The sequence below is a fragment of the Nomascus leucogenys genome, unplaced genomic scaffold, assembly GCF_006542625.1.
Source record: "Nomascus leucogenys isolate Asia unplaced genomic scaffold, Asia_NLE_v1 001211F_47975_qpd_obj, whole genome shotgun sequence".
In the NCBI taxonomy this organism is placed as follows: domain Eukaryota; kingdom Metazoa; phylum Chordata; class Mammalia; order Primates; family Hylobatidae; genus Nomascus; species Nomascus leucogenys.
In genome coordinates this window covers 22,538-44,836 of record NW_022096278.1, presented here as the reverse complement: position 1 = coordinate 44,836, position 22,299 = coordinate 22,538, and the positions used below count along the sequence as shown (strand labels likewise).

Genomic DNA, 22,299 nt, shown 5'->3' with positions numbered 1-22,299 from the left:
GCGCTGCGAGTGGTACGGCCCGGCCGCAAATTCCCTGGTTGCCCTGGCAGCCGCCCGGGGCCCAGCCCGCGCCGCCTCCTCCCGCCGCCGCCGTAGAGCGGGGACGCCCCCGGTCAGCGCCCGCCTGGCTGGCCAGGCCTGGCCCCGGCTACCCGGGGGCGGACGTACGTCCGCCCTGGCTCCAGGTACAGGCAACCCTCACTGAGCGCGGGGCTTAGGCAGCCCCTGTCTCGAGGCCCAGGCACCCGCTCCGGACCCCTAGACTTAGGAGTCTGGCTTCTCTCCATCATCTTAGGTAGGCAGCAAGTAGGTCCTCCTCCTTCTGGGAAGAGGGCTGGGAGGAGAGACCAGGTAGTGATCTGATAGTGACCAAGACCTCCAGGTGGGGGGAGGCTTCTTGCTCAGATTTTGTCTCCCTGGCTGGCCCTGGAAGGGAGATGCACCTCCCATCAAGACCTGTCCTCCCCCTAAGTTTGCACGGATAAACGGAAGGTGTGGTAGGGTGGGCTTGGGGGAAGCCAGGAGAAGGTTCTGGCTGGACTTGCGCTGCTCTAGGCCAAGCCCAGATTTGGATGATAGGGAACCCCTATCTTGGGGAGCACCACATCCCCGGGGGCCCAAGCAGCCTCCTAGTTCTCTGCCAGTCGCTGAAGGACACCCAGGACAGTTATTGAGTGCAGAGCAGGGCTGCTGCTGGAAGCTAAAAAGGGAAAGCTTTGGCCTGGGTAAAGGACCCGTCTCCCAGGGCACACGTGGGTCCCAGGATCTCAAAGCGCTTATGGCTCCAGGACACAGGGGTGCAGCCTTTGTACTTACACATCAACGGGAGACAATGGGAGGGGGTGGGCAGACAGTACCCTTCTTTGCTCTTGCTAGGCAGGGAGCTCTTGCTGGCTGAATGATGGGGTGGGAACCTGCTCTGGGCAGGCTGCCCTGGGGCCCTGTTCTCAGGTGCCAGCCCCTTGCCCCTGGGCATTTCCAGGCCACGCCCCAGGAGGATGCGGACAACCTACCCGTGATTCTAGGGAGCCAGAGAAAGAGCAGAGGGTGCAGCAGCTGGTAAGTCCTAGGTCAAGGGCTGGAGGCAGCCTGCTGTGGGCAGAGGTACCTTCCCTCATGAGGAGCCCTTGGTTCTGACCCCACAGGAATCGGAGCTCAGCAAGAAGCGAAAGAAATGCCAGAGCCTGGAGCAGGAGGCCCGGAAAAAGCAGAGGCGATGTGAGGAGCTGGTGAGCTCTTGAGGGCAGCCCAGAGGCCAGCTCCTCCCTTCGCCCCGGCCAGCTGGGTGGTGGGCTCCCTCTCAGCTCTGCTCCCACCCCGGCTGCCCTCAAGAACACATTTTCCCTCCTGCTCCTTTCCTTTCCTGGCTGGTGCAGGTTCCTGCAGGGGAGGAAGGCCTTGCCTGGGAGGAGGGCAGGGTCCTCTGTGTGGGGAGAGGGGGAATGTGGGTGCTGGGCTGCCTCCTGAGAGCTCCTCTGCCCGCTCAGGAACTGCAGCTGAGAGAAGCGCAGAACTGGTGGAGGAGAACTCCCGGCTCAGTGGGAGAGCCCAGAGAAGGAGCAGGTACCACTTCCGCCCAGGTGCTGTGGAGAGCTGTGCTCCCACCAGGGCCCCGGTACCCAGCCAAGGGGCTTTCTCCTCCACCCCTGAGCAGGGGTAGGGGACTGTTCCCACTGTGAGGGCGCTGGTGGGTCAAGGCTCACCCACCCAACTCCCTGCCACTGCCCCTCGCCAGGTGGAGTGGGAGAATGCGGAGCTGAGGGGCCAGCTCCTGGGGGTGACACGGGAGAGGGACTCAGCCCTTCGCAAGAGCCAGGGCCTGCAGAGCAAGCTGGAGAGCCTGGAGCAAGTGCTGAAGGTGAGGGGATGGTGCAGGTGGGAGAGGGTGCTGGGCCCTGGCATGGGGAGCAAGTGGGACAGCAGAATCTGCTTAGTGAGGGGCACTAAGGCCTGGGCCTGGAGCTGCTCCAGGCTCAGTTTCCTTTGTAATAGAGGAATCTGGAGCAAATGGTGTTTGAGGCTTCCTCATCTCAGATCTTCTCTAGAAATGGCCAAGTGGGGGCTCTGGCCTTGACTCGGATCTTGTGTGTCAGCACCTTCGGGAGGTGGCCCAGCGGCGGCAGCAGCTGGAGGTGGAGCATGAACAGGCTCGGCTCAGCCTACGGGAGAAGCAGGAGGAGGTCCGGAGGCTGCAGCAGGTGGGGCGGCAGTGAGGGAAGCTGGCAGGCTGCTGAACACCAGCGTTGCCACTCACTCATTCCACAAGCATTTATGTGTGCCCGGCACTGCGCTAGGCGTCGGGGAGACTGTGGGGAACAAAGACCAGGTCCCTGAGCAGTCACAGTGGCTCATGTCTGTAATCCCAACAGTTTAGAAGGCCAAGGCAAGAGAATCACTTGAGGCCAGGAGTTCAAGACCAGCCTGGGTAACACAGCAAGACTCCGTCTCTTAATAATTGTTTTTAAATTAGCTGGGCATGGTGGCATGTGCCTATACTCCCAGCTCCTCAGGAAGCTGAGGTGAGAAGATCATTTGTGCCCAGGAAGTCAAGGCTGCAGTGAGCTGTGATCATGCCACTGTACTCCAGCCTAGGTGACAGGGCAAGACCCTGTCTCAAAAAAAAAAAAATTTAAAAATACTACAGCCATGATGTATATTTAATTTCCTAAATCTATATTTAGGATATTCTGTGTTCATAAACAAGATAGATCTGTCATAATGTTTTCTTGTCCTGTCCTAGTTTGGGTGACAAGATTATTCAAGTCTCAAACACTGAATTGGGTTGCTTCTCTTTTTCTGTACCTGTAATTTATTTATCAGCTTCACATGCAGTAAGTGCTTTGAATGTAAGTATCTGTGTCTTTCTTCAGTCCTAGAAAATTTATAGCCATTATTTGTTCTATCACTCATGGTCTCTATTTCTCCCCACATCTTCCCAACCCCGGGGTATTCTTATGAATAGATACTGAAACATTTGACCCCATCCTCCATGTATAACTTTTCTTTCATTTTGCTCATCTCTTTTATCCCTTTGTACAGCACTCTGAGGGAATTCCTTACCTCAGATTTCAAGCTTACTAATTGTATCCAACTATGAATTATATGCTCTTCACCCATATATTGAGTCCTTTTTTAACAAGAATATATGTATTTTTTGCGAGATCTCTATTAGGATCTTTTTCATAACTACTTGTTCTTGTTTCCCATATGTAATTCCTTCCTGTATTTCTCCAACAATAACTGTAGACTTTTTAAAGTTTTCTCCTAATGCTTTATTGACTTGTGTATATTTTTCCATTTCCATTTGTTGTCTCTCTTAGTGAAGCTGGCTTTCCTCAAATATTTTTTGAGTCTTTACTGTGTTCTTGCCATTGTGGTTGGGAGTCTCTGCTGGACGACTGGGTGGGAACTGCTGCCACGATTCTGAGGGTTGCGGTTGAGAGGGAAGGGTCACAGTATGCTGCAGTTTGGTGGCTTCTCACCTGGGAGGTGATACATCTTGTTTCTGCCAGGTGTGGCCAGCCACGTAAAGTACCACCTGGTCTCTGATCCCAGCTGCAACCCCTACTGTTCTCTAAGTCTGTCATCTAAAGGCAGACATCTTCACCTTTGCCCTTGGCCCATGGCAGAAGGAGAATGTGCAACAATCAATCAAAGAAAAACCCCAACTAACCACACCATCGGTAGCCCCTAGGGTCTCTTCTGCCCTGTTTGCACTGCCTCTAGTCCAGAGGCAGCGTGCAGAGCTCTCCCACATACACCCTACTCTCAAGTTTCTCAGTATGATCTGCCATCTGTTCTTGTCTTTTCCAGAATCCTGTTGTTTCTAGGCTGAGTCCCCTTTCTTGCTTTCAAATGGAACTATGTATCGTGTTTATTTGTTCTATTTCTCTCATGTCTATTATTTCTGCGCATTTGATATAGAGGAGAAAGACTGCAGTGTGTGTTCAGTCCACCATCTTGAAACTGGTGCTTTCCCTCTGTGTGTTTCCCCTGTCTGTCCCATCTTCCTCCACAACCCCAGCCCCAGTAGCAAATACCTGGCCCTGTGACCACGGGCTCAGGAAGCTACCAAACCTTCTTCTTAGGAAAAGGATTCAAAAGCTCGTGGTGTTGATTGGCTTTTGCCCCTGTTACCCTAGGATGTAACTTCTGGGGTCTGAAGTCCAGAGTCCAAAGCCCAGCTGCCGCCCCCCTCCAAGGAGCCCTTTGCCCACATAGAGTCCAGCATAGATTTTGTGCAAATAGACTTTATTATAATAAAATATCTTTTTAAACAAATTCCCCCACCATTCCACACCCCTGGAGACCAAGGCTGGGGTGGGGGTTCAGTCAAACTATCTCCCACCACAGCAAAGGAAACATGCAAAAAGACACTCACCCCTCAGAGGGTGGGGGATGGAGTGGATCGGGTAACGGTGGAGAACCCCTACCCCACTCTGAATGGGGAATGTATGAAAATAGCTGCATAAATCTGTCCTTTTCTCCAGCCCCTGGACTCCCAACAGGGGTTAGAAGAAAACTATGCAAAAGAACTTGAATCCAATGAGCAAAATAAGGCAAGCTCAACTCCGCTTTCGGCCCTGCTGGCCCCAGGGTCTTTGGGGGCAGGGCCATACAGGGGCCTGCAGGCCCGGGCAGGGAAGGATGGAGCACGATGAGGGCAGGGTGGGGCCCACTTTGGCTTGGCCTTTCTCCTTCCCGGGCCTGTGCAGTGGAAGCGAGGTGGAGGAAGCTGAACTGAGGCACTGAGTAGGTGCATATATACAGGCTCCGCCCACCTGCCCGCTGGGGAGATGGGGCTCCAAGAAAATCCAGTGCACCCTTTCCTTCAGGGGAGGGAAGACATGATCAGGACGGCCAGAGCCATCAGGGGGCACAGGCTCCTTTCTCCCCCCAGGGCCCGTCCTGGGACTGGGAAGGGTGGCAGAAGGGACTAGCGCAGCACTGTGGGACACTAGTAGACGAGGTGGGTGGACCAGGACGCGAGGGTCCTGGGTCCAGTCCTGGCTCAGTGACCTTGGTCAAGTTACATACTCACTGTGGGCTCAGTTTCCCCTCCTGTAGGAGGAAGGTGCTTCTCTAGAGAGTTCATCCTTAAGGAGCCATTTAGCTCTGACCTTCACCAAGGCTCTTTGATTCCCTCTGAATGCCACAGTGTTCACGCAGAAGAACAGGGGCTCTGGGCCCAGTCTGAGCCTTCCCTGCTCAGCAGAGACAGTGATCTGGGGGCCTCTCAGGGCCTCTTCTGCCTGCGGGATGGGCCACAGCTTCACTCCTTCTTTCCAGAGCCCAGCCTCCTGAGGAGCTGCTTCCCCTTGGAGAAGAAACCCCACACCTTCTCGCTTCTGTCCTGGGGCTCCCCACGTTCAATCCTGGGGGCGCTGCCAGGGCTGGGCGCACAAGGCCCACCTGGGGGCCCCGGGGGCCCTTGTGTGGTGCAGCCCCAGTCCTGAAATGTGAGACAGAAGGAGCAAGGTCAGGGCCTGATTCCCTCCCGAACCCCTGACCCCTTTTTTCCACAGCCTGAGGGGCCTGCAGCCTCCCATGTCACAGAACCATGGGTGAGAACCAGGGCCTCACCTCCCACCACTGTCAGACACACACAGCACAGGCGGTGAATGGGGAGGGTGTTGCCGAGGGAGCACTGAGCTGGGAGTCCCAGGGGATGCAGTCTCGGTTCCGGATTGCTCACCTGTGACCCTGGGCAGGCCCCTTCCCTTCTTCCTCCAGGGTGCAGGGCTGACAGGGCCCAAGAGTTCTTGGAACCTGCCCCTCAGGATGGGTGCCCCCAACTTCTCACATGTCACCTCCCTCCCAAAACATGGAGCGCAAGGACAAGGACTGCTTAGAAGCAGCTGTCACTGCCAATGGAGGTAGCTTCTACAGCCCCTCATAGACAGAAAGAGCATCTCCCCAAACCCAGCAGATGTGGCCCCCCTAGGCCTTCAGGGTGTGGAGCCAGTACCCACTCCATGGGAAGGAAGATTGGGACTCTCCCTTAAGGGCCCCTAAGAGGACTGCGGGGAGGCCAAGGACCCAGAGGGACTCACAGCTGGGGGCATCACTCAGCCCCCACCACAGGCTCTGGAGGCTCTAGCGTCTTTTCCCTCACTGAATCTCCTCCGAACTCCACTCCCTTTGCCTTAATCCACCCAGACGGCGCTCCTTAGTGATCTAAGGCCAGGGAGCTGGGAGAACAGAGAAGCCACCAGAAAGCCCCCCACACCTATGTTCCCACCTTCACCTCTGGTACCTGGCACAGCTCTGTCAGCTCTTGCCAGCCTGCATGTCTTCCCTTCCTCAAACTCCCACTTGCTGCCCAGAGCCTGGCAGGCTCCCAGCCAGAACCAACTATAGAGCCCAGACCAGAGGCAAGGGAAGTGGGTGCACAACCGAGGCCCCACCCCGCCCCAGGCCTGCACCGATGTGGCAGGGCTGCCCGCAGAGGCCAAAGCATCTACCCCCAACCAGCCAGAGCCAACAGCCGGCTGGCGAGCCCCAGGCCCTTCCCACTGCCTCTTAGGGCTCCTTCCACAACATCCAGGAGGGAGAGGTTGTTAGGGAAACAAAAGGAGGATGTTTCTGAGCCCCAGAGAATAATGGTTTGGGGTCATTTGTGGATTTGAACTACTCAAACTTCCCTTTTATTTTTTTATTTTTGAGACAGAGTCTTGCTCTGTCACCCAGGCTGGAGTGCAGTGGCGTGATCACTGCTCACTGCAGCCTTGACCTCCTGGGCTCAAGTGACTCCCACCTCAGCCTCCCAAGTAGCTATTATTACAGGCATGAGCCACCACACCTGGCCAAACCTCCCCTTTTATCCCCCAAGTACAGAAAACTGAGAGTTGGAGGTAAATCATGCATCTGATCACCCTAACAGGTCACAATGCAGAGGACAAGGGTGGGAAGCCCATTATTACTGGTGGCATTACAGTGTCACCCTGGCACCAGTAATAATTACGGTATTATAATACCATAGCCACACAGTATCATAATACCGCTGATGAGTCCTAATGTGGATGCCACGTCATGTTCCATAAACCACATGTGTTATAGAATAGGAGGCATCAGCTAATATGGGACATCACATACTAAGATGACATGTAATCCCATGACAGCTGGCACCGCCCTGGGTAAAGGCAAGGCAAGGGGAGCAGGGAGGGGGAGGGACGACTCTACGCAAATCTGGCTCATGGCAAGCTCTCCTTCGTCATTCCCTGGACGACAGTGGGAAAGCTGGGTCAGCTCCAGTATTTGAGACAAAGGAGCACTGTCTGATTATGGTCAAGTGGGGGTGGATGGTCACACAGGGGGGCAGTCCCCACTTACATGTTGTTGTCTCTACATATATCTATCTCCGTCTAGCACTGGAGTCTTCTCCTCCTCATTCTCTGAGGACAGGGAACAAAGAGAGGAGACGGGTTACCGACAGACCCACATCTTCTCTGCCCAGCCGCCAGGTGGCCCTGCACAGGGGTGGGCCCTACTCTCCAAGGCCTTTGCGTTTACACATGGAAGCCCTGAGTTTTCTGGCTGGGGCTTGGCCTCTTCACCCTCCTCCCTGCCCTCTGAGGGTGGAGGCTTAGTTGTATTCCACTCACCCCAAGGAGAGGCAAGCTCTAGGAATGAGAACCCAGGAAGCTGGGCCTCGCTGGGCAACTGGCTTCCAAAGGCACCTGGAAGGTAGGGAGAACCCCCAGGGTGGGAGTGTCCTGAAACAGGGACTTTGATTGGCTACAGATGTGAGGCAGAGGGGTCCTTTTCCACAGGGTCCCCTCACCTGCGTCAGCCCCCAGGTGTTGGCAGCCTGTGAGATGGCCTGAGGGTCAGGGTCACAGCTATCATCCCTCTGCAGAGAGGGGCACATACTGGGGGGCAGCTGCCTGTTGGGGCTCCCCTCTGGTGGTCACTTAGTGGCTCCGTGCTGGACACAGTGCCTACCTGCATGACCACCCCAGCTGCACCCCTGCCGAAACACTGCCCTGGCCCTACCACCCACCAGTAGGGTAGACCGCCCTGCCAAGCTGGGAGCCCAGCTCCTCACTGACCTGACTCTCAGCCTGGGGTGTCCTGGGTTCCCTGTCCAGGCCACCTGCCTCAGGCCCAGGGCCCTCCAGGAAGTTGGATGGAACCAGGCCCCTTTGTCCATTTAATTCCCCCTGGAGAAGAGAGGCCGGTGAGACTGAGATCAGGAAAGAGGCTCTAGCCCTGCCCCTCGACCCTGATGCCCCTGGGGAACAGCTGGGGCCAAAACCACTGTCCAGGGAGGTGACCCGTTCCATTCCTCCAGACTTCCTGAGGGTTCCTTGCCTATCCCCCTGCGCGAAGTCTGGGGGGCGGGGATATGGTACACCCTCCCCAACAATGTTCTCACATAGTAGAAACCGTCATCGTCCATGCCCCCAAACACAGTAATGACGTCCCCTGCCCAGAAGGGCAGCTCTGCCTGTGGAAAACAAGAGGAGGGCATCAGGCCCAGGAAGGCTCTGCCACCGCCCCCTTTGCTGGGCTCTATCTGAAGGTCCTCACCTCCACGTCCATATTGGGGGAACTCTCCTGGGGGTCATAGTCAAATGCAGCCACCATGGAGCAGGGAGCTTTCAGGTCAGCAGGGGGGACCAGCTTGAGGGCCCTGCAGGGGGAGGAGGAGAAGACTCTGGACTCTCTGGAGGGCCCTCCACCCCATCCTGTCTTCTGCCCCGGACCCCTGCCGACCCCGTCACCACCTCCCACTAGTTGTAGCCAATGGGGCGAGGCCAGAGGGGCCACCCACCCTATCTCCTTCCCCAGCCTCCCTGGCCCAGGGATGTTCCTTCACCTGGACAGGGCTGAGCAGGGCCTTCCAACTCACCTGTGGAAAGAATGTGCCTGCGAGCCGCCTCCCACCCTGCCCACCCAGGCTGCAGGTGCTGCAGCGCAGGCCAGACACTCGCCCACACACGAGGAGGCAGGCAAGGAAGGCTGCTGAGGGCGCATCTCCCCAACTCTTTTATGTGGCAGTGAACTAACACCCAGAAAGGGTAAATGGCACACTCTGAGATTCATGGATTTTATAGTCAGGTGCCTGTGGGAACAGAGAGCTCCACAAACCATCCCTCATCCCCACCAGAACAAAGTCCCCCATGGGGGGGAGGCAGGGGATGTGGGTGGTCTGCCGATTCCCTTTACCTGCTCAAAACCCCAGAGGTGCCTCCCCAGACAGCCAAGCAGTGCCACCCACCAGCACACACATCCTCCCAGCACCTGAGAGAGAATGGGGTCTTACCCACCTTTCTTGGAGCGGCGGGGCTTGGGAGGAGGCCCAGTTGTGCGGGCTGTGGAGTACAGATCCAGGAAAGCAGAGAGAAAGTGAGGTAGGGGAGGTGAGAGAGACAGGATTGGGACTCTGGAGTTTCCTGTCAGGGCCGTGCTGGGTTACTGAGCTTGTTTTGTAAGGGCATTCATCTCCCATCCCTGACAAGAGCCCCACCCAACCTTCAGGACCCAAAATTCCTGGCTGCATGGCTGCAGTCCCTTCTGCAACAGACGCCCACTCCACGCGGCCAGCCCATGTACAGTCTGACCACTGCGCCACAGGGTTCAAGGCAGGCTCCAAGGCTCTGCTAGAGTCTGGGGAAGTGGGAGCACCCCAGACACAACAACTGCTCACGGTCAGGTGGAATTGGAAGGGGGCTGGTGGGAGGTGGGTGAGGGTCAGCAGCATGTCATACCTGAGCCCTCAAGGAGAATATCTGGGGACAAATAACCCCGCTGGAGCAGCTGCTGTCTCCCAGCAGGGCTGTCCACAGCCACCTCAGCCACCATGTTGCAGGGAATGTAGCCTGTCCGGCCCCCACCTTCGCCCTGGTAGAAGCCATCGGCATCCTTGTCCCCAAACACCTGGAGACAAAACCAGTGGTCTCAGCCAGTTCTGCTCGCTCCCTATGCCCCTAGGCCCCGAACCCCGCAACACCCCACTTGGAAATGCAGAAGAATGTTCTCCCTTTTGTATGCCATGGAATGGGAAAAGGGGGAACACAGCAAAGAACAGGATTAGAGGGATAGCAGAAGACAGCCCTTTCTGTATTATCTCCATTCACTGTCTACATGGCCATGCCCTTCGCCACCCCAGACTGGATCTTCTTAATCTCAGAGCAATAGCAAAATGCCTTTAATCAATACTTGGAGGAATAATAAAAATAGTAATGTCAGCAGCAGATAGTTAGATTGTGCTGCCTATGTGTCAGGCAGTTTAAGTACTTTATGTACATTGGATCATTTAATCCACAAACCACCCTGTGAGGTAGACACTAATATTATCCCCATTTTACCAATACGAAAACTGAGGCCCGGGGGGCCTAGGTAATCTACTCAAGGTTACACAGCTAGAAGCAGCAGAGTCAGGTCCAAACCCACGTCATCTGCTCTGGAAGCCATGTTCTCCACCATGATTCTGTGCTACCTCCAGCGGAGGAAAGGAGGGAGGAGGGAAGACCTAGCTGGTGTTTGGAGCTCTGAGCCCTGATGGCGAATCAGTCACCTTCAGGATCTGACCCTCTCGGAAGGGAAGCTCTTCTTCTCCAGCATCAGGATTGGGCGACATTGACACGGGGTCACAGTCAAACAGAGCCACAGAGATCCGGACGGGTAGGTGCTGGTAAGCCAGTGTTTCTGAGGGGCTCCTCGCAGGGACTGTGGAGACAGTGGAGAGGGCGGTGACTCAGCGAGCTCTGGCCGAGGGGCTCTAGCTCAAGCCCCATGGGGTGCTCACCTAGCTCTGCAGTGCTTGGCCTGAGGACTCGGACACCTCTCTTCTGGGGGCCCCTCCGCCCAGAGCTGTCCTGCCCTCTGGCCTCTCCGGTCTCTGTTGCCTGCAAAAAGAGGGCAACAGACGGCAAAAGTAACACACCATCCCTCTGGTGGGCTCGTGCTCCCCCAGCTCTGCCCCGTCAGCGTAAGCAGCACAGCAGCGCAGGAGCACAGCGTTCCTCTCCTGGAGCCTCGGCCCAGCCTGCTGGAGACCTCAGACACCCCCACAGTGGGAGGGAGGGCAGGAGGTGAGGCCCCAGCCCCCGAGTAGATGAGTGGAGTAGAGGGCACTGGAGTTGGCTGAGGAGCCTGAGAGGAGGGCCTCCCGTCAGCATCAGGGCAGGTAACCCTGGACATGGCATCACAGTCAGCGTCCTGAAGCCATAACTAGCTATGCAGAGGAAAGGGCGACCCTGCCCAAAGGCCGCAACAGGTGACTAGTGATAGAATATTGTGCATCCCATTTCTGATCAGCAGAAGCAGCAAAGCAGTGGAATGTGGGTGGGAGGAGGCAGGTGAGGGAGCCCGGAGGCCCGGCCCCACCTCTGCTGATGGAGGTGGGCAGAGTGGAATGGGAGCTGCTGGTGGGCAGCAAGCAGGGCCACCAAGTGGCAGCAGGCAGGGGCTGCCCAGGGCAGGGAGTGAGCACGGACCCGGGAGAGTGGCTCCTTGGCTCTGCCCATCGCACTGCGGCCTCTCCGCTCTGGCTCCCCTTTCTCCCAGGCTGGGAGGCGTGCATAGGGTTTGGGGCCTGAATTGGCCTTCAGAGGCCCCCTGGGCCTTCCTACAGTGGCTGTGCCCCAGGCCTCCCCATCTCCAGAGTAGCAGGAGCTGGTGATGCTGATGCCCCCGCTGCCCGCCTCCTGCTCCAAATCATATTCAGTGCTGATTTACAAGCACTTGGGGGAAAGGCAGCTGGCCAGCCAGGCTCCAGCGCCCGGCCGCGGGAGCACCTCCAGGAAGGGCCCAGCCGCCCTCTCCCGCTAGCCTCTAGTCCAGTCCTGGGGCCCTCAATTACGGGGAGGCCACCCCTCTCCCGTGCGGGGCCCGGTCGTCCAGAGACCTGGGGCCCATTGTTGCTGAGAAGTCGGCTGCAGTGTTCACGGGGATCTGGAGGCCCTGTGGCTGGGGGGCTTCTCAGGGGAGCCCCCTCCTCTCCTCCGGCTGCTTCCACCAACTAATCCAGGCATGTCTTCCAGGCAATCTCCAGCCCTGGAGGACTCAGGAGACAAGGGCCACTGGCCAGGTCTTTGGGGCTGACCACTGTCACAGCCCAGCCCCAGCGATGCAGGTTCAGGCGGGTCAGGGTCTCGGGAAGAACAGCCTGCCCCTGGCTTCTCCTCCTCCTCATCCTCCTCTTCCCCCTCCTCATCCTCCTCTTCCCCCCCTCCTCCTCCTCCGGGATACTAAAGAGCTTCTTGCTGCAGAACTGCTGGAGGGGCAGCTCCAGGATCTGCTCCAAGATCTCCTCATCACTGTCAGTCTCACAAAAGGGGTTGGGCTGGGACTCGTGGGTTGGGAGGTGGGAGTAGAACACAGCAGGGAAGAGAGATGCGTGGGGAAGAGGAGAGGAGAGAGAGCTGTGATCTTTGCCCTCAAACGACGGCAGGGGTTACGGACAACCCCACAGCCCTCCCACAGCTTCCTCCGAGAGGAAAGAACCAGAGGGACAGTGGCTGGCCCAAAGTCGCACACATATCCAGTGAGAGCCAAAGGAAGAATTAGGGAACACACTCTAGGAACCATCACCAGCCCCTGTGGGACAGGAGCATTGAGGAGCAGGCCTCCCCATCCCCTCCCCAGAAGCTACCAGCACAAGGATCTTAGGTGGCACCAGCCTCCCCTGGCCAGGGCGCTGTATCTGGTGGGCTGGAGGGAGAGAAGGTACAGAAATGAGCTCCTCCTCTTCCCCTTTCTTTCCAGGAGGGCAAAGGCCAATCCTGGGCCACTTCCTATCTTCTGCTTAGGAGAGGGCCCAGGCCACATACCTAGAATGTTGCTGGCACTCAGTGGCAGTCAGAGCAGCTGCTGACACACAGTGGGGAGGTCCCAGAGTCTGAGGCCTGGGGCCCAGCAGCCCATCGCTACCCCGTTACCTTGGCCCCATTCTCCCTGATGCTGTTGCCAGCAACCTGCTTCTGGAAGGAGCAAGTCCTGGAACCCAGCTCCTCTTCCTCCTCCTCCTCCTCCTCCTCCTCTTCTTCCTCTTCCTCCTGGATGTCTGACAGGTCTGAGTTGCGGCCGTGGTCCACAAGGGAGTTCACCAGATGAACCCCGAGCTCTGCTGTGTCCTCCTTCTGCAAGAAGTGAGGCAAGGCAGGAGAGATAAGGACAGTGAGGGGGCACAGGGGATTCCAAGCAGGGTCAGCAGCCACAATAACAAGGGTCCTTTGGCAGAGGGAGAAAGAGCCATGTCCTAAATGGGGGAGGTACGCCATGGGTCAGGGGCAGGGTGGGAGAAGGGAGATGGAAGCCACATGGGACAGAGAAATCCTAGAAGAAAAACAGACACATAGCACAGCCAAAGGTGTGACAGCAGGACCAGAGCAGAGGACAGGCAGAGAGGGCAACTGGATTTGGGCTGGCAGAAAGTAGGGAGACCGGCCCCAATTCTCTGAAGTGACACAGTGTGTCCCCAAACCCCTACCTCAGCCCTGGGCCTCAGCCCAGACCCTGGGTCTCCTCTTTGGCACGTCTCGGTATTCGGCGCCCGCTGGGCCGGTGCTCTCTGGGTGGAGCTGGAGGCCGGGCAGGCCTCTCCTGCAGTCCACTCGGCCTCCTGCTTGGCCAGTGAGGGAGCTGCGGGGCCAGGGTCCTTCTTACCCAGGGTGGATGTGCGGGCTGTCCTCTCCTCTGAGGTGCCCAGCACTGCTGCCCCAGCCTCCTCCTGGAACAGAGAGCACTGAGGAAGGACCCAAGCCCAGGTCCCTCTGCCAGCCTGCACCTGCTCCCCTCTCCCCGGACAGGGTACCTGGGAGCAAGGTGCTGGAGGGTCCTCGTGGGACCCTTTTGGCATCTCTCTGGAAGGGCTTGCAGGGGGTGCTCCTGGAGGCTCTTGAGTTCCGAGGGGAGCAGGGTGCTGGAGAGGAGAGCTGGGGCCTCCAGGCCCTGGGGAGGCTGAAGCAAGGGGCGCTCTGGCCTCTGGGCTTGGTTGCGGTGAGGGGCAGGAGACTCTGGCTGGCAGGCTGGCCGGAGCCAGGGCAGGAGTGATAGGAGCCGGGATGGAGTCCGCCGACTCCCCGTGGGGTGACATGGTGCGCACGACCACCTCACGACACACCTGCAGCAGCTGCAGCTGGGACAGCTCCACCAGTACACTGCCTGCCGTGGGCGAGGCCACCTCCATATCTGCAGGGTGGAGGGGGCACAGGATAGGAAGCAGAAGCTGAGACAGCCAAGCGTGAGGAGGCACTGACAGCAGTGGCAGCTAGCATTATGCCAGGTACTGTGCTACGCCCTCTGCATGGCCTATCTCATTTCATCCTCCTGGCCACATGGCTTCAGTGATGGAACAGTTCTAAAATCCGTCATGTGCTGCCAAAGCCCATGCTCTTAACCCATCTGCCTCATGGTGCCCAAATGCCAGGGGCTGGGCATCTCTGTGCCAGGCCAGAGAGCCTAGGCCTCTGAGCATAGCAAGAAGGGACCCACCCCCACTCCCAGGGTACAGTGGGCAGGGCCATACCTTCTGCCCATCAGCGTAGATGGCACAGCCTGTGACCCGGACACCATTGGATGTGCCAGCAGCATCGATGGTGACTGGGAGCCAACTGATGATCAAGATCCCAGGGGAGGGCCCAGGCTCGATCTGCACATCCAGAGGGGCATCAGGTGGGCCTGGGGGCAGGGAGGCACAAGACCCAGTGATGCAGGACGCTCCCCATCAGAGATACCTGCCCAATTTGCTATTTCCCTGATAACGCAAATAAGATCAGGGTCCCCTTCTTCCGTCACCCACGGCCTGGCCTCCTGGGGTTCTGGACAAAGGGCCCAAGCCAACATACCTGCTGGGAGGGTGGTGAACTGCAGGGTGGCAGCCCGCTGCTCCAGCCTCTCCCAGCCTGGTTCCCAGGGCCCTTGGGGTGGGAGCTGAGACTCCACTTGGGCCTGATAGGGTGTGCCAGGCAGTAAGTGGCAGAAGGTGGCCCAGCAGGTACTGGGGCTGGCAGGTGGGCACTCTTCCCCATTGAGGTCGATGGCATGGGCCAAGTTGCTATTGCCGGGCACCCAGGTGATCTTAGCAGATGTGGCTGTCAACCGCTGGACCCGCAGCTGGCTGGGCACCACTCCGGCCCGGGCACCCACCACCAAGCAACGGCGCAGTGGGTCAGAGCTGCCCCGGCTGCTCAGGGCCTGTGAGCAGAAATGTGAAGGGGCCCGGCCCGCAGGTCCAGGTTCTCCAGCACAGCCTTGGGTGGCGCCTCAGGCCCCAGGCCCCAGGGCCTGTCGCAGCTCCCCATTCACACAGATATGGAAGCCGTGTAGCTCCACTCGCTCAGGAGGCGGCTCCCAGGCCAGCATCATGCTGTGTGGGCCAGCTGCTTGAGGACCACCAGATGGCGGGGGTAAGGCACGGCAGGAGAGGCTGGCTCCGTCCTCCGCTGCTTTGGCCCCCGCTACTGCTGCCACCCCCACCTACACTCAGGAAACTGAGTTCAGGGCCTGAGCTGTGGGGCAGATCGGCCAGCTCTGGAGGGAGGGAGGTCAGGAGGTCATCATCCGACAAACGCTCTACAAAATTGGAAGGGACCAGGCCCCTTCGGCCATCCATGAGCTCTCCTGGCAGGAGGAGGACAGGAGTGGGCAGGGCAGGGGAAGACAGAGAGGAGATAAAGAAAAAACAATATAATAAGTGCATTTTAGCAACTGCTAGTGGGTGATCTTCAGCATTTGATTCAAATCAACATTTAACTGTCAATTCTTTTAAAAGACAAGAGCAGCCAGGCACGGTGGCTCACGCCTGTAATCCCAGCACTTTGGGAGGCCGAGGCAGGCGGATCACGAGGTCAGGAGATCGAGACCACGGTGAAACCCCGTCTCTACTAAAAATACAAAAAATTAGCCGGGCGCAGTGGCGGGCGCCTGTAGTCCCAGCTCCTCGGGAGGCTGAGGCGGGAGAATGGTGTGAACCCGGGAGGCGGAGCTTGCAGTGAGCCGAGATTGCACCACTGCACTCCAGCCTGGGCGACAGAGCAAGACTCCGTCTCAAAAAAATAAATAAATAAAAATAAATAAATAAAATAAATAAAAATAAAAGACAAGAGCAGTAAAGATCTGGATTAGACATAGGTCTGATAATAGTATTTTGGTTCTATAGGACGGTGCTTCTTCGATTTTAACTTGCATATGAATCACCTAGAGATTTGTTAAGATGCAGATTCTAACTCGGTTGGGTCTGAATGGGGCTGAGATTCTGTGATTCTAATAAGCCACCAGGTGACAATCGGGCTGCGAGGATGGAGGAGAATCTCATGTTCTAAGGAAGCATGTGGAGTATTTCAAGGTAAAATATCATAATGCTTTTAAAATCATGTTTAACCTACATATAGATAAAGCAAATACGCCAAAGTTTTAACAATTGTTGAATCTAGGTGCTGGGTATATAAGTATTCAGATGTATTCTGTACATTTGGAAACTTTTGTGTTAAAAATTGCAATAATAATTTCATAATTTCATATTAAAGTTTTAAAAAATAAGCAGGTCAGGATGAGAAAACGGGCCAGACATGGTGGCTTATGCCTGTAATCCCAGCACTTCAGGAGGATGAGGCAGGCAGATCGCTTGAGCCCAGGAGTTTGTGACCAATCTGGGCAACGCGGCAAAACCCCATCTCTACAAAAAATGCAAAAATTACCTGGGAGTGGTGGCACGCCTGTAGTTGCAGCTACTCGGGAGCCTGAGGTGGAAGAAGGATTGCTTGAGCCCGGGAGGCAGAAGCTACAAGCCGTAATCGCGCCACTGCACTCCAGCCTGGGTGATAGAGCAAGATGCTGTATCAAAAAAAAAAAAAAAAAAAAATTCTGCTGATTGGGTTTTACCTGGGCCTGAGGAATAGGGGCCGGGGTGCCCCTCAACTTCCCTTTGTGAACAGCAGACATCCACAGAGGGAGAGAGAGACAACCAACTCAGCAGGGTAAAGGAGGAATCTCTAGAGACAAATGAAGTAAGTGCTAGCGAAATCGTCACTTGTAAGTTCTAGAAGGATCAGGAGCCCCAGCAGGCCTGTGTCTAGAAGCATGACTGACAGCAGTCAATCCAGGCAGCCACCAATGGTTATGTTTTCTTACCTGCGTCAGTTCTCCTGAAGACTTGACAAGAGAGTATTTTAAAACATTTGCTGTTGTTGTTTGAGGGATGTCAAGGAAGCTGAGCACCCAGCATGTAATGTCATGGTCAATTTAAAGAAAAAAAGAAGTTCTCAGGAAACAGACAGCTGGTAGCTGGTGTGCTTTATTTAGAGGAAGAGGGAGCACGAGCCAGGGCTTAGGAGAGAGGGGTGAGTGTAGGCAGGTCTGAGATGCAGTGGGGCCTGGAGTTTCCCCCAACAGTCATCTGTGCCCCTCACCTCCACCCTATCTTTGTCTGCCTATGCAGGAGAAAAAAAAGTAAGGAACTTGAAGAAACAAGAGGGACTGCCAATAAATTCGCTGATAAAATAAGCACTGTAGAGGGTTGAATGGTGGCCGCCCAAAAACATGTCCATGGTCTAATCCCCGGAACTCCTGAACGTGACCTTATTTGGAAAAAGCGTCTTTGCAGATGTAATTAAGTTAAGGATCTTGAGATGAGATCATCCTAGATTACCCAGGTGGGTCCTAAATCTAATGACAAGTGTTTTTATTTTTATTTTTTATTTTATTTTATTTTTTTTTTTTGAGACGCAGTCTCGCTCTGTCGCCCAGGCTGGAGTGCAGTAGCGCAATCTCGGCTCACTGCAAGCTCCGCCTCCCGGGTTCACGCCATTCTCCTGCCTCAGCCTCTCCGAGTAGCTGGGACTACAGGCGCCCGCCACCACGCCCGGCTAATTTTTTTGTATTTTTAGTAGAGACGGGGTTTCACCGTGGTCTCGATCTTCTGACCTCGTGATCCGCCAGCCTCGGCCTCCCAAAGTGGTGTTTTTATAAGAGACATGCAGAGGAGAAACACTAAGAGGAGGCAGCGATGGTGACCACAGATAGAGACTGGAGTGAGGTGGCCATAAGCCAGGAACAACTGGAGCCACCATAAGCTGAAAGAGACAAGGAACAGAACCTCCCCTAGAGCCCCCAAGGAGATGCAGTTCTGCCAATACCTTGATTTCAGACTTCTGGCCTCCAGAAGAGGCCAGTGAGAGAACAAATGTCTATTGTTTCAAGCCACTCCATGGTAATTGTTCCTGCAGCCCAGGAAACGATCATAAGCACCAGCACTGTGGAGTGGGAGACAAAGGCAGGAGTCTTCACACTAAGAGGATCTCCAGCCTGCAGGGCTGAAGCTGGAGCCTGGGCCGGAGTCAGGCACATGCTCCAGAAGCCCACGCAGCTGAGAACAGCCTAGGTGGCCCAGACATAGAGGAAGCAGTCCTTTAGCTACGGTTGGACAGGGAATACGGCATCTGCCCCCCGTGGTCTATGTGCCTTTACGTCTATCCCAATTTATCCCAGATCGCAGAGTTCAAATTCGAGTCATTTGTGGTTAGTTAATACTTATGCCTTTGCTGCCCCCCTCCAAAAAAAAAGTGTTTGGGTTTTGGTTTTTGATTTGGGTGGTCTTTTTTTTCTTCATTTATAAAGTACTCTTTTCCTGAAAGCTTTTTATTAATTCTGATCTTTGTATCTACCCCTGTAGGGAGTTTAACTGGTTAGGCCGCAAAGCCAGGTACCATGGGTCCCAGCAGCTCCTCGAGTAACAGGCAGAGGACCCAGGGAAAAGAAGCTGAGCAGGCTCCCAAGCTTCCAGGGTTACAGATTCAGAGCTAAGCCCGTTCCTAGATCTCTACACACAGTTGCGGCTCTCGCCCTGCCCTGTCCATGCCCATCCAATTCTCCACACAGTGCCATCCTCTCTGCTGCTGATGGACTCAGCCGGTGGTACCCAGGCCAGGGCCACCCTGACAGAGTCTCCCAGGGCCATGTCTTCCGCAGGCCCATGATGCCCAGTCTCAATGAGGCATCTGCCTTTAGTTGCCTGATCAGCCCTCTGACTCCCCACAGGAGCTGCAGAACCTCCCTGAAGCAGACACCCTGCCTGGGCCCTGACAGCTGCTAATCGCTTGCGAACACCTTCCCCTGGGATCTTTACCCTGATTCCTCCTTCTCACACCTGACTGGAGTCCGGCATCAAATGCTGCATACCTGACCTCGGGTGTCACTAGTGTGAAACACTGCCATGCCCTGACTATCCACACAAAAATGAATCTAGCCAAAATCTCCTGTGACACTCTCTCCACCATCTGGACTATGCTGTCCTGTCCTGCTTGGAGCCAGACTCCCTTCTTTCTCTTTCCCCAATGGCCGCTAGGTCTCTGTATGCCTTTTAGCTGAGACCAAAAAGTTAAGGTGGGCTGAGCATGCTGGGCAGAGGGGATGGATGGATGGATGGATGGATGGATGGATGGATATCCGTCTTTGGGAACATGGTCTCAAAGGCAGGGGAATGGACAGAATGACTCCCCCACTAGCTTCCTACCTTCAAAAAAGCCATCCTCATCCATGTTGCCATAGATGTAGAGGTACTCGCCAGCTGTCAGCGGAAGCTCTGCTTCTGGATTCTCACTGGGACCCTCAAAGGGGTTGTAGCTGTTAGGCGAGGCACAGATGAGGGGGAGGAGAGTGACCTACACTGCACTTCCATGTCCCGTCTTCTCTCCCCCACTGCACTGAGCCTTTACGGAGACTTGGTTGTGGTTGTCCACCACCAGCAAAGCCGAGCCCTCACTGCGCCCACCTTGGCCTAACTAGGTTATTAGAATAGGTCCACTGTGTCCTGTACTGCCCCCACCACTTCCAGAGGTCTCTAGCTCCACCCGGCCCCCTCCTACACCCCAAATGCTGGGGCTGGGCTCCGGGGCAGTGAGGGTGAGGGACCCACCTGTAACGTGCGAGGAGGACCTGGATCCTGGCTCCTCCCCGGCTGCCCTCTGGCGCGGCTGGGAGCAGGGAGACACTGTCTGCCTCCAGTTCCTCTACCTCACTGGCTGTGTCCACCTGGGGGCAAACAGAAAGGGCTGGTTTCTCTTCAGGGCCTGGGGCCAAACGCCAAGCAGGCAGGTTTCCAGGCTGAGCCAGAGGACCTATTGCTTTAAGAAGGGAAAGTGAGCACATACATGCTGCACAAGACCAGTGGCAAGGACCCCGTGATGCCCTCTAAATCAGTACCTGAGACAGCAGGTCCTGGCAGAGCCCAGCTGCCCTGGGCAGGGGCAGTGGGGATAACCCAGACCCCTCCCTGAGCCTCTACTGCACCCGCCAGGAAATAAAGCCACTTCCCTCCTCTCAGAGGGGCACAGGCCATGCTGGTGTGGGGAGTGGGTGTCAACAGAAGTTTGGTTTGGTTCCTCAAAATAAAAACTCAGCAAAGTTGCCAGGTGCAGTGGCTCGGCCTATAATTCCAGCACTTTTGAGAGGCTGAGGAGGGCGGATTGCTTGAGCCAGGAGTTTGAGGCCAGCCTGAGAAGCATAACAAAACCCCATCTCTACTAAAAATACAAAAATTAGCTGGGCATGGTGGTGCAGGCCTGTGGTCCCAGCTACTTGGGAGGCAGAGGTGGGAGGATCGCTTGAGCCCAGGAGGCAGAGGTTGCAGTGAGCCGAGATTGCACCACTGCACTGCAGCCTGGGGCATAGAGCGAGACTCTGTCTTAAAAAAAAAATAAGAAAGAAAAAAGAAACACCTCAGCAAAGCACCCCAACTGTAAATCGCTGGAAGCAAGGAGGCAGAAGGGAGGCAGAAGGAGCTTGAGAGGTCCCTGCTTCCAGCTGAGTGACAGGGTGTCTGCTGTTCAGCTCTGGAACTCAGAACTTCCTGTCTGCTTGCCTGGCCCACAGCCCAGGGCACCGCAACCTCAGGGCACCCCGATTCTCTGACCCTCCTTGAGGTCTGGGGTAGCCTGGGGAACAGGCTGTCTTCTCTTTGCCAATGCCTGGGAGAAGGGGACCAAGTGGGCAACCTCTCCACAACCACATCCAAAGCTGGCACCACCCTTCTATCCCACGAGGGGGCAACAGAGGCCCAGGGCTTCGTTCTACCACTTTCTGAACGTTTGGCTCTCAGAGCTGCTCCTGACCTGCCCCTTCCACCTTTTGCGGTTTGTGGGTAGAAAGAAGGATGAGTTGACGACCAGAGCTATGAGTGATGCCCAGCAACTTAGTAACAATAACAGCTGCTCCCTGTTGAGCACACATCCTGTGTGCCCCACACTGAGACAGGCATGTTCCTTATGCACTTAACTCTCAGGACAACCTTAGAAGGCAGGTTTTATTAGCTCCAAGATTCAGATAAGGAAACAGAAGCCCAGAAAGGCTCAATGACTTGCCTAAGGCAAAGCTGGGATTTGAATCCTGGAACATGTGCTTTCTCATACAACCACCTGCTTTCACTACAGACGCTCTTAGGAACAGTCTCATTATGCAGATCCTGGTGGCCAAGTGTCTCCTCCATCCAGCCCAGCACTCCAGAGCCTCCCTGGACCTCCCAGGGGTGGGCTGGGGTGGCCCCAGGTGGGGCTTGCAGGCAGGCAGTGGAGGGCAGGAGCGGCTCCACCGGAGCCCCTCGCCCACAGGAGGAATCCACAGGCCTCCCACCTCCCAACTTGGGCCCCCAGAAGTTGCCACCCAACTCCTGGGGACCCCAGAAGAGGTCAGGGCCACCTGCCCTGCACCCTTCCCCAAGCCAAAGGCAGAACGTTAGGCCCCCCCCCAGCACTTACCTCAGGTGTAGGGCATGACTTGGGGCTGTTGTGTATGGACTCGGAGTGGGAGGAGTTGGACAGAGACTCTGCCTTCTTGGCTGTCCTTCGAGGGACCCCAGTGAGGGTGGCAGGGGCAGGCTCGGAAGACTTTGGGGTGCAGCACCCAGGGGAGCTGGTGGGAGGTCAAGGTCTAGAGAAGATGGCACGTGGGCTTGGGGTCTGTGGCCTGAGGAGGGAGCAGGAGACAGGGTGGCGCTTCTTGGATATGGGGACCAGGCCCTCCATAGCCGGGCTTCCTTACAAAAAGGGAAATATTTAGGAAGAAACTTACTAAATAGAGGTATAGCTGATTTACCAATACTATTTCACATGATCGTCAAAACAGCTTGATGAGATGCATTTAATTATTCCTGTCTTACAGCTTACGAAACTATGGCCCAGAGAGGTTAAGCAGCATTCTCAAATCATAGTGACTGCCAAGTGAGTGGAGCTGGGACCACCAGATCCGACTGACCCCCGAGCCCCCACTCTGCACAAGGCCACACTGCCTGCTACTGACTCCTAGTGCCCAACCCCTAGCTCTGACCATTCAGGTCCTTTTGGAAGGAGAGGAGCAGTG

The 22,299-nt window shown here is 56.1% G+C and overlaps 2 long non-coding RNA genes and 1 pseudogene across 3 annotated transcripts; 2 read left to right on the top strand and 1 right to left on the bottom strand.

Annotated features, from left to right (window-relative positions):
- Window positions 1–1,024: 1,024 nt before the first annotated feature.
- On the top strand, window positions 1,025–1,550 carry LOC115833870. Its single transcript, XR_004029103.1, has 3 exons — window positions 1,025–1,059; window positions 1,146–1,229; window positions 1,488–1,550. It is a non-coding gene; the product is annotated as an uncharacterized LOC115833870 (long non-coding RNA).
- On the top strand, window positions 1,548–2,252 carry LOC115833869. 2 transcript variants are annotated; one of them, XR_004029102.1, is made up of 3 exons: window positions 1,548–1,580; window positions 1,736–1,858; window positions 1,993–2,252. It is a non-coding gene; the product is annotated as an uncharacterized LOC115833869 (long non-coding RNA). The 2 variants fall into 2 exon arrangements; XR_004029101.1 differs by having other exon boundaries at window positions 2,035–2,251.
- Window positions 2,253–7,331: 5,079 nt separating this feature from the next.
- The window catches only part of LOC100602620, a 29,806-nt pseudogene continuing 14,838 nt past the window's right edge, over window positions 7,332–22,299 (bottom strand).